This window comes from Convolutriloba macropyga, chromosome 1 (genome assembly GCF_964194025.1).
Source record: "Convolutriloba macropyga chromosome 1, txConMacr16.3, whole genome shotgun sequence".
NCBI lineage: Eukaryota > Metazoa > Xenacoelomorpha > Acoela > Convolutidae > Convolutriloba > Convolutriloba macropyga.
The window spans coordinates 44531819-44544270 of record NC_134468.1 but is presented as its reverse complement, the minus strand read 5'-3'; positions in this window follow the sequence as shown (position 1 = coordinate 44544270).

Genomic DNA, 12452 nt, shown 5'->3' with positions numbered 1-12452 from the left:
ATTCTAGTTCTGCTATGTACAAAACCAAACAAGAAAAACCATGAACGTTCTCGACGTAGCAAAATTCAATTCGCATTAAAAATTGATGAAAATTTTTTCTAATTGGTAGAAAAAATAGTAAAATGAGGCTGAATATTTGTTTCAGCCCAATTTTGTTCAAAAACTCTTTTGTTCAAAAATTTTTTAGAATTTAAACATTTGCGTAAACATTAGACGTTCATCACAGGTTTTGATTTTAAACTGAATTTAATTTGTGCTCATCCGTGTAGGAAGGACTTCGTTGACTCAGAAGAAGAGCTAAAATATTTTGTTTTATATAATTTTTTTAATTTATATAATATTTTTGTTTTGAGATTTTGAAGTTTGGTTTGAAGCTTTTAGGAGTTGGGGAATCCTAACTGAAAATTTAAATACTCTTTGCCCTTTAAAACAATGGTTATGGTTTGAAACTATGGTTTTTTAAGCTGTAATGGAGGCATTTAGAGACATCAACTGTAATAAAGACAATAAACAGTGCTTATGACGCTAAGACTTGGTTACATGAAAATAATGACTTCTACATTTCTGATATCATTTTTTGATCAATTTGACCTTTCTTACAAGACTATATTTGATACCATGATCTCTAAGTGCTACTGTATTCTACATATCTCCCCCTCCTGATTGTCGTAGACCCAAAAAACTGCCAAAATAGAATATGCACCAAAATTCCCAAAATACACAGAATAACAAAGAATATCCAAAAAATTTGCAAAATACCCTGAATTTTGTAGAATATCCGCCAAAATAAAACCCCTAAGTTGTCCACAATGCCTAGTAGCTTGTCCACATCGCCCAGTAGGTTGTCCACGTCGCCCAAAAGTAAAATAAGCTTAAAAAAACATAAAATAACCTAAAATAATCAAATTTATCAAAAATAATGAAAAATGGGCGAAAATGGAAAGTAATTTAACAAATATAACAAACAAAATCTTTTAATAACAATTAATGGTTACAAATGAGTAAAGAATGCTGAACTAGGCCAAGTTTCTGTCGTAAAATAGGAGAAATATGTGTTAAAATGGACGAATTTGGCCAAAATTTCGGAAAATTTTGTACTTTTCCGTACAAAATTTGACTTTAAGATTGCTTGTAGTTGTAAATATTAGCAGCTTGTATTACTGACAACTTAAAGGGGAGTATTGAGGACAAAATAAAAATAAGTAACCTGAAAAAAATGGGGAGAGTAACAATGTTGCAAACAATCTGCAAAAAGCTGCAATTAAGTCAAAATAAAGGCAAAATTGTTCAATAGCTGCCCATGCTCTCAGATTTTATCCTCACTTGATTGACAGTGAGGTTGCTTTTGCACGTTGAGCAGGACCATGAGACTTCTGGATGTGCTCCTAAGCCGACACAATCTAATCGAAACCATTTGATAAGGCAATTTTTTTACAACATTTGAGCTTTGCTTGGTTATATGGCTCATTACAAAGACAAGAGCGCTCTTGAAAAGTAAATTTTTTCTCAACATTGATCTTAATTGGGCTATCCTTTGAATTTTTTGGCTGTTGGCTCTTTTTGGCGGCTAATTGCAATTTGCACGTTTTTAGCCTTTTTATACTAACTGTTTGGTTCAAACCATTCACTTTTATTTGCGTTGTTTTCAACTCATGATTGAAAGAGACTACTTCATTTGTACCACAATAAGGTGCCTTTAATGGCTGTTTTACAAGGTCAACACACAGCCAGATATGAGATCATTGAGAGAGTTCTTTCGGAATAAAAATATTGTCTTTGGAACTTGATTTTGTTTTTCTCCCTGAGGTGAATACTGAACAGTCAAGATTACTTTGTATATGGCGAATATATTCAAAAGACAACTTTTTAGTTTATCACTGACTATGGCTTTTGGGATTAGAACATCAAGACCAGTGGTGCTCGATAATGCAGAAATTCCATTATCGTCAAATTTAATTCGAATTCCAAAAAGAACAAAAGGCAAGGCTCTGAGCCAAACGCTTTTAGTGTGATTGAGGTTGACAAGCGGTTGTTCTTAGCCAACAAACACCAATACGTTTTGCTAAGCATTTGAAGAGTTCACTTTCAAATTGAGATCCCCTGTCTGTGGTTATGTATAAAGGCACGCCAAATCTAGAAACCAAGAATTTAGAAAAGCATCACTTATAACATCAGCTGTAGTTGATGATAAAGGTTGTGCTTTAACACATTTTGTTATTCTGTCGCTAAACGTTACAAGATACCTATGAGGAGAATCCGGAACTGCTAAAAGTGATCCCAAAATCTTTAGATGTATATGACTGAATTTGGCAATGCCGTCATTAATCTGTCATGTTATACCTTTTCTGCGTCTTGAAATTGTGTTTTGTTGGCACTGAAGATATTCTGGCACCACAATTTGATATTTTGACCAGCCTTTGGCCATGTAAATCTTGCTAGAATCATCATTTTTGTAACTTTCCAATCAGGATGACATAAGTCATAGAACTGGCTGAAAATAAGAAAGCAACAATCGGGAGGTAAAATAGGCCGCGGAACATCAGATTTATCACAGAAAAGTATCTCATTGCCAATAGTAACCTCTTGTACTCCGTTCAAAATTTATTTGTCATTTGATTACGAAAATCTTCTGTTTGTCTTTTCGCTAATTCTGGTAAATTAAAAACATTGAAATAGACGCCAGATACCTTTTGAAATTGTTCATTAGTACCAACTGACGGACGAGAGAATCAATCAGCAAAAATTTTATCCGATCCAGACAATTGGTGAATTTCATCTATGTATTCAGCTATAAAAGAAAGCTGTCTGGCTTGTCGCAGACTATGGTTGCAAGATGCGCTTAATCAACGAAAAATGCAAGCATAGGCTTGTGATTCGAGAAAACAAGAGTTTTTCTGCCTTCTATGAGATATAAAAATTTATCGGTTGCAGCAAAAATTGCAAATAATTCTTTGTCAAAAGTGCTATAATTTCGTTGGGCGTCTAGAGAGAAATGCTAGTGGTCGGTTCTAGTCTGAACTCAATACCTCAAAGAGGGCTCCACCAATAACTGTTTCTTAAGCATCAGTTGGTAATGACAAGATGGTATCTGGTGATATATGGTGAAGAAGTGCTGATTTGCGCAAGCCTTCTTTAAGTGCGCTAAAAGATTCTGAATGCTGGGGAAGCCAATCATAAGTGGGTTCCATGGTATTCAAAAGCAAATTAGCATTCTTTCTTTTCTTTTTCTGTGTTGGTTGACTTCAATTAAGAAGATGCTGTAACAGCTCAATAATTTGGGCATATTGCGGAATAAGCTTTCTGTAAAAAGAAAACATTCCCATTATTCTTCGAAGTTTTTTTTAACTTTTTGGGTACTTCCAAACTAATCCTGCTTTTAAACTTTGTTGCAAGTAGTTGAATACCATCAGAGGAATTTTCAAATCCTACGAAATCAACAGTTTCTTTATACCATTTGAATTTAGTCAGGTTTAAACGCAATCCATACTCATTTAATCTTTTTAACAAGCGATCAAATGTTTCAAGATGCGACTCAATATCAGAGGATGCTACTAATGAGTCGTCTGAGTACACAAACACATCTGATATATTCTGAACAACTTCGTGAATGAAGCGTTGAAAAGTTTTTCCTGCGTTCTTAAGACCGAATGGCATTCTGATAAATTTGAACAAACAAAAAGGTGTAGTTACGGCTGTTTTTTCTATGTCATCTGAGTGAATTGGTATCTGATGGTAAGCTTTGACTAAGACAAATTTGCTATATTTTTTGGGCTATTAAGTTCAACCATTTAAAGCTGAGTCATTTGATAACTATCTCTGACTGTTATGTGATTTAGAGATCGATAGTCACCGCAGGGTCTCCAATCGCCAATTTCTTTTTTCAGAGCCATACGAAAGAAGATGAACAAGGACTCTTAGATGGTCGTATTATACCAAACCGTTGCATTTCGTCAAAGGCATTTTTGGCAGTTTCCAGTTTTGCTGGTGTCAACTGTCTTGATTTAGCGAAATCTTGTTTCCCGGATGTTTCAATTCTGTGGACTGTTTTTTGTTTTGCTTCGACATAAAAATTAACGTCACCAAAAACATCAGATTATTTTTCCATTAATGGCTCTTTATCTATCATTTTTAATTGACAAAAAGTCATTGTTAACAACCTGGACTGATAAATGACTGTCTTCAACTGGTGTTAAAGATTGTCTCGTAGAAAGACCTGTTATGTTGTCAGTTAAGGTGAGGTATTCACAATTAACTGTAATTTTGAATTCAGTCAAGACATCTAAGACAAGAATATTTTCTTTGACATCTGCTATAAAGAATATGAAGGGAAATGTTTTTTGCAAAGAGGGAATTGAAATTGATAAAAACATTCTGCCAAAAGTTTTAATTGAATCTCCATTGACTGTTCTAATTTTTGTTACAGGAGGTGTTAAGAAGTTCATATTAGCAAAATTTGGCATAATTATTGATGTCATTGAACCTATGTCTGCTATGAAATCAATTGGATTGTCTCCTCATTTAGCGGCTATGCGAATGCAGAGATTACCCCCAAAAGTTGCCGCGCACAAACTAGTGGTTACTAGTTTGACGGATTTGCTGGAGAGGTTGCGCGAGACGTTGATTCTATGTTTCTGGGCTTCTGTCCTAGCCACTGACACCATGGTTTACATGATTTTGCTTTTTCAGCAAAGTAGAGATGATAGCAACAAATTTTTGTTCTTTGGTCTATGTGCGTTCTCGATTGACCTATTTGGCTTTGATTGGTTTACTGGTTGGTTATTTTTGTTGAATGCTGATTGTACAATGGGCTTGTTGGCATCTGCTGTGTAGAGGCTGAAAATACGTTTGGAAGACATTTAGCAACTACCGTGTTTGAATAGCTGCAAATTGTATCAGCTAATTTGGCGAAGTGTTCAACAGGAAATTCTAGGTGGGCTGAGAGTGTTTTTTTCACTCAAATTGGCATTGATTGCATTAACTGAACCCGAACCTACCGTAACCAGCGCTCTAAACCTGTACCTTCCAGGTTACCCCTTGAACTATCCATCACCGGAAAGCCAGTAATGGGAAAAATAACGGGGCCCCGGAAAAAAAACAAATTTAAGCATTCGAGCAAAGGTAAAATTCGACTCAAATTTTGTTGTAACAAAACAACTAAATTTAATTAGCGTCAAGGAAGAAATAGTTATTTAGCTTCCGTATTAGGCGTATATTAACAGTTAAGTGTCACCATTGTAGTAGTTGGGGAATGCTAACCTAATACTTAAATACGCTTTTCCCTTTAAAACAATAGGTATGTATTTTTTTTACTGTAATGGAGGCATAGAGAGAAATCAACTGTAATAAAGACAATCAATAATGCTTATGACGCTAAGACTTGGTTACATTAAAATCATGACTTCTACATTTCTGATTTCATTTTGAACAATTTGATCTTTCTTACATGACTATACTTGATACAACGGCCTCTAATTGCTACTGTATCCTACAAGTTGATTTTTAGGGTTGTTAAAAGACTTCAAAGTTATCGATGCAGTGATAAACAATTTTAACAAATTTTAAAATCACAATCTATCCTCTGAATGCTTCTATTATTTATTTGATGCAATTCATCGGCCTACCCACAAACTTTCGTTCTCTTTGGTCATCACTCAGCCCTCCAGACACACACAGAAAACTTTTGGAAATGTGTTCTGTAAGTAATTAGCGGAGTCAGTCAGAAACTAACGTTTGATATTTCAACAGTTTAAAGATCAAGTTGTCCTTAATTGTTACTTCTGCTTTGAATTCCTGTCAAAAAGTGTTATATGTATTTGCTTTTTGCTTGATTTATGCTAATCTGTTCTCCCTCGTCTCATTTTTCATCCGAAAAATTTCTGTTGAGTTGCTGTTGTTAGGTAAAAAAAGCAAACGTCTGCTTGTCGTATTATGCTTTCGAAATACTGTATTCTTCATTTGTATGTCTTCTTTTGTTTGCCAGTTGTTTTTAGTACACATGCATAAATCACGTATTATTTTTTCAAATGCAACCCTATACACGAAAAAATTCCGATGTTACAACGTCCCGTTGTGATTAGTACAGGAAACTTATGAGGCAAGTGTTGGAATATAATGTTGCCTATGCAATCTGTTTGCTAAAATTAATTACAGAGTATTGTATCAACTACATTTTTTGTTTGGACTTAGGAATAGATTATTGCAAACATGTGCAGGAAACTCAAACAAAGCATTTGCTAAAGAGCATGAAATTTCATCTGAAATCATAGGGGAAATTTGCTCAATGTTTTTGTTTTTTTTGTTTTGTCCCACAATGTTGCATCAAAATGAATTACCATACTAGCATAATCATATTACTGCTGGTTTGGTGATTGAACGAGTGTGGATGTTCTTGTCCTTGTTTGGTTGTTCTTGCAGCCATTTTTGAGGGTTTGGAGGCGGCTTGTACGGTCGTTTTGAATTTTATCGACTGGTCCGTTTTGAATTGTTACATATGAAATGCTGCCATTTTTGAGGGTTTGGAGGCGGCTTGTACGGTTGTTTTGAATTTTATCAACTGGTCCGTTTTGAATTGTTACATATGAAATGCTGTAAACTGTTGACTTTGACTGCAGAAATTGCTTCGTTTATATTCATTTGTAATAGCAGAGCTCGCCATATATACGTTTGTATGGTTTTCTGTGACCCAAGGGTCAATTTTTTACTCAGCAATTGACCTTTCAACACCCTGATTACAAACTTGTGATGAGGTAACTCAATTGGGAAAATGTGAAAACTGTTTGATTTGGGTCCCATGTACTGGTCCAATAGACCCACCCAGTATCCTTCGATAATTGTTTCCTTGATTATAGTAGCTGCTCTCTTATAACAGTTGTTTCAGCTGAAAAAGGACACCAATATAGAATTTTTCTTACGTACTTTTCAAAACCATTCAAGCAGAGGAATCGACCTGCAAATTTTGAAGCAATTTGGAGAACTTTAAAAATCGCGTGACGCTGGGCTGCCTGAAATTTGACACTTTACGATTCCGCTCGAATTCATTGATAACTCCTACAACAAACCCCCAATTGAACCATTTTATAGCACTGGACCATTCTATGGCTCACGCTTGACATCCCAGTACCCTAAAATTCCGTCAAAAATTGATAAAAGTTGAGTTATGACAAAAATACTGAAACCTATCAAAGTGCGTTAAAATTGATCAAAATGTAGTGTAATTTATACCCCAAAAAATTGCCAAAAACTGTCCCAAATGCCTGCAGCAGCTACTCCCAGCTGCCACCTACATGGTAAAACCTCAAACAATCATTGAAAACCAATATTTCTAAGTATATGTTCAAAAATGACGAGAAAAACAAAAATCTTCTGCTTCAATTCACCGCTTCAAAAATTTTGTCCATTTAATCCCCACTTGACCCAATTAATGTCACCTATACACCCTACAAATCTAGTGTAACTTCCCACTAGCCTAGTAGTACCATAAAAACCAGTCTCAGCCTATCCCAATACCAACCACGAAGAGTTAAACCCAACTAAGCTCTGAAATTGTCAAAATTTTGTCAGAAAAAATTCAGTTATTTCCCACTAGAGTCAAAAATATTGACTTCTGACAAAAATTAACAATATCATCAGCATTTCAACACCTATATTCCTCAGAATATGCACTCCCAGCCCCCTAGGTCCAATACAAGCTGAGAAAAGACTGCCAAAGTACTCAAAATCACAAAAAATTGAAAGAAATTCTCAAAAAAGTGATCTAAAATGCATCTTAGTACCCGAATATGCCTGATATTATTGGTTATTCAGTTAATCCTACTCACGAACAGTCCAACCATAACCATATGAACCAATTTGAACAAGTGTTACATAGCCCTATAACCAAAAACCTATCCCCTACCTGAGCCTTTTCAAAAAACCCAGGTAAGTGTCACCGTTGTAGTAGTTGGGGAATGCTAACCTAATATTTAAATACGCCTTTCCCTTTAAAACAATAGGTATGTATTTTTTTACTGTAATGGAGGCATATAGAGAAATCAACTGTAATAAAGACAATCAATAATGCTTATGACGCTAAGACTTGGTTACATTAAAATCATGACTTCTACATTTCTGATTTCATTTTGAATAATTTGATCTTTCTTACATGACTATACTTGATACAACGGCCTATAATTGCTACTGTATCCTACAAGTTGATTTTTAGGGTTGTTAAAAGACTTCAAAGTTATCGATGCAGTGATAAACAGTTTTAACAAATTTTAAAATCACAATCTATCCTCTGAATGCTTCTATTATTTATTTGATGCAATTCATCGGCCTACCCACAAACTTTCGTTCTCTTTGGTCTTCACTCAGCCCTCCAGACACACAGAGAAAACTTTTGGAAATGTGTTCTGTAAGTAATTAGCGAAGTCAGTCAGAAACTAACGTTTGATATTTCAACAGTTTAAAGATCAAGTTGTCCTTAATTGTTACTTCTGCTTTGAATTCCTGTCAAAAAGTGTTATATGTATTTGCTTTTTGCTTGATTTATGCTAATCTGTTCTCCCTCGTCTCATTTTTCATCCGAAAAACTTCTGTTGAGTTGCTGTTGTTAGGTAAAAAAAGCAAACGTCTGCTTGTTGTATTTTGCTTTCGAAATACTGTATTCTTCATTTGTATGTCTTCTTTTGTTTGCCAGTTGTTTTTAGTAGACATGCATAAATCACGTATTATTTTTTCAAATGCAACCCTATACACGAAAAAATTCCGATGTTACAACGTCCCGTTGTGATTAGTACAGGAAACTTATGCTAAGTGTTGGAATATAATGTTGCCTATGCAAACTGTTTGCTAAAATTAATTACAAAGTATTGTATCAACTACATTTTCTGTTTGGACTTAGGAATAGATTATTGCAAACATGTGCAGGAAACTCAAACAAAGCATTTGCTAAAGAGCATGAAATTTCATCTGAAATCATAGGGGAAATTTGCTCAATGTTTTTGTTTTTTTTTGTTTTGTCCCACAATGTTGCATCAAAATGAATTACCATACTAGCATAATCATATTACTGCTGGTTTGGTGATTGAACGAGTGTGGATGTTCTTGTCCTTGTTTGGTTGTTCTTGCAGCCATTTTTGAGGGTTTGGAGGCGGCTTGTACGGTCGTTTTGAATTTTATCGACTGGTCCGTTTTGAATTGTTACATATGAAATTCTGTAAACTGTTGACTTTGACTGCAGAAATTGCTTCGTTTATATTCATTTGTAATAGCAGAGCTCGCCATATATACGTTTGTATGGTTTTCTGTGACCCAAGGGTCAATTTTTTACTCAGCAATTGACCTTTCAACACCCTGATTACAAACTTGTGATGAGGTAACTCAATTGGGAAAATGTGAAAACTGTTTGATTTGGGTCCCATGTACTGGTCCAATAGACCCACCCAGTATCCGTCGATAATTGTTTCCTTGATTATAGTAGCTGCTCTCTTATAACAGTTGTTTTAGCTGAAAAAGGACACCAATATAGAATTTTTCGTACGTTACTTTTCAAAACCATTCAAGCAGAGGAATCGACCTGCAAATTTTGAAGCAATTTGGAGAACTTTAAAAATCGCGTGACGCTGGGCTGCCTGAAATCTGACACTTTACGAATCCGCTCGAATTCATTGATAACTCCTACAACAAACCCCCAATTGAACCATTTTATAGCACTAGACCATTCTACGGCTCACGCTTGACATTCCAGTACCCTAAAATTCCGTCAAAAATTGATAAAAGTTGAGTTATGACAAAAATACTGAAACCTATCAAAGTGCGTTAAAATTGATCAAAATGTAGTGTAATTTATACCCCAAAAAATTGCCAAAAACTGTCCCAAATGCCTCCAGCAGCTACTCCCAGCTGCCACCTACATGGTAAAACCTCAAACAATCATTGAAAACCAATATTTCTAAGTATATGTTCAAAAATGACGAGAAAAACAAAAATCTTCTGCTTCAATTCACCGCTTCAAAAATTTTGTCCATTTAATCCCCACTTGACCCAATTAATGTCACCTATACACCCTACAAATCTAGTGTAACTTCCCACTAGCCTAGTAGTCCCATAAAAACCAGTCTCAGCCTTTCCCAATACCAACCACGAAGAGTTAAACCCAAATAAGCTCTGAAATTGTCAAAATTTTGTCAGAAAAAATTCAGTTATTTCCCACTAGAGTCAAAAATATTGACTTCTGACAAAAATTAACAATATCATCAGCATTTCAACACCTATATTCCTCAGAATATCCACTCCCAGCCCCCTAGGGCCAATACAAGCTGAGAAAAGACTGCCAAAGTACTCAAAATCACAAAAAATTGAAAGAAATTCTCAAAAAAGTGATCTAAAATGCATCTTAGTAACCGAATATGCCTGATATTATTGGTTATTCAGTTAATCCTACTCACGAGCAGTCCAACCATAACCATATGAACCAATTTGAACAAGTGTTACGTAGCCCTATAACCAAAAACCTATCCCCTACCTGAGCCTTTTCAAAAAACCCAGGTTCACTGCAGCAAAAACGTTATAACTCGTGAAAAAATGGTTGAAATTGTCCAAATTTTTGCGCTACAGGGTTTTTTTTGAGCCGAAAAAGCGATTCAGATATTTTGAGCCCGATCCAAGCGTTTTAAAAATCGAGTGACGGCGGTCTACCTGTTTTTGAAGACTTTTTGAAAATTCACGAACATGTTCATAAAATCCGAAATGTTGATCAAAAATCTAATATTGTTAGCTTAAAACATCAGCATGCTCAAATTCTAAAACATCACGCTCATATTAATTTGATTGAAAATTCTTAGGTAAAATGTTGAAATAATAGGAAAAAACTGAAGCCTACCAAACTTCTTTCAACTTAATCAAAATAGAGCCAGATTTAGACCAGAGAAATAGTATCAAATAGCCGATTTATGAGCCCATATCCAACTTTCAGCCTCTCTATTAGTTGTACAAGCTTAATAAACCCCTACAAACTCACAGAAAAGCATAAATGTTGAAAAAAGTGAAAACATCGAAATCAGCATATATTTGACCAAATTTAGCCCAAAGTTCTAATGTCAAAAACTCAACATAATGAACCCAAATCATTCACCAAATTGCACCAATAGCTGCCACCAACGTAGTAATCTCTAGTATAACCCTCAATTACAGTCAAAAATTAATCATCTTCAATCTATGTCAACTTATGCACCAAACATGACGAACCATAAGCAAGAATCCAGCAAAATTCTTACAGAAATTGGAACAAAACACAAGTTAATCATTTCCAAAGCTACCAAAATGCTACGCCTGATAGCCACGGATATCAATACTAACAATTAGCACCTGATTCAGGCCACTAGAGCATTACCAGACCGACACATGTCTTGAAAAACTCAATTAGTGGAAAAATCATTCCTGAAAATTGGCATTTTGGACTCAAAAATCAATGTTCAGACCCAAAAAATCGTTCCAAACCCAATAAGTTAGTAATATACAGTAGTACCAGACACAGGCAGTACCATTTTAACTATCCAGTATCGATAATGTATGAACAGTAATGACTTATTCAACCCAAAATTTGACGATCCAAAAATAGCCAGGTTTAGTTAACTTTGCGGAAAATGCTCAAATTACGACAAATTTTTGCGCTGCAGGGTTTTTTAAGCCGCTAAAGAGATCTGCTAGTTTTCAGCTCAATTGGAGCACTTTAAACATCGCGTGATGCCGGGCTGCCTGAAATTTCGCATTTTTCGAATTCTAAAACATAAATGAAAAAATTGATCAAAAAGTCTTCCAAAACCTGATTTTATAGCGTAGTTGTTCCCCAACGTTGTCTACCGAGTGGGCCATGCCCAAAAAATTGCTCAAACTTGAAAAAAAATGAAAAATTCACATATATGTACCATCAGTCTTGATGGGGAAAAATGACCTAAATTACGAAAAAATTACATATGAAAATTAGTATCAAATACTCTTCCAAACCAGTTCATATTACACACAACTGTTGCTAACAACCGGGGCAAGCGTCAAGAACAATTAGAACCAGTCTATAATCAGTATTTCACAAGTAAAGTAAAGTTAATAATCAAAAATGAAAAAAGTCATTATATCACCATTCATGCATTCTCACAAATATGTCATTATATAACTACACACTACAACATTACAACAAAAACATTATCACATGCTCACATGCACCACCGCTACTAGTCCTACCAGTAAAAACCAATTATCAATGTTCCAACTGCCAAATAAAAAGTAAAAACTCACCTCTAAATAAAACTAAGCTACCTGATGAATACAATTGCACCAACACCCGACACTAGTCATTTCTCATCGGCGCAATCCTCAGAAACAGTACCTCCACCACTAGTACTCTGAACGGCATGACCCCTTTTCTGACTAGAACAAATCACGTACCCCTCAGCTTCATCCAACCTGAATAAATG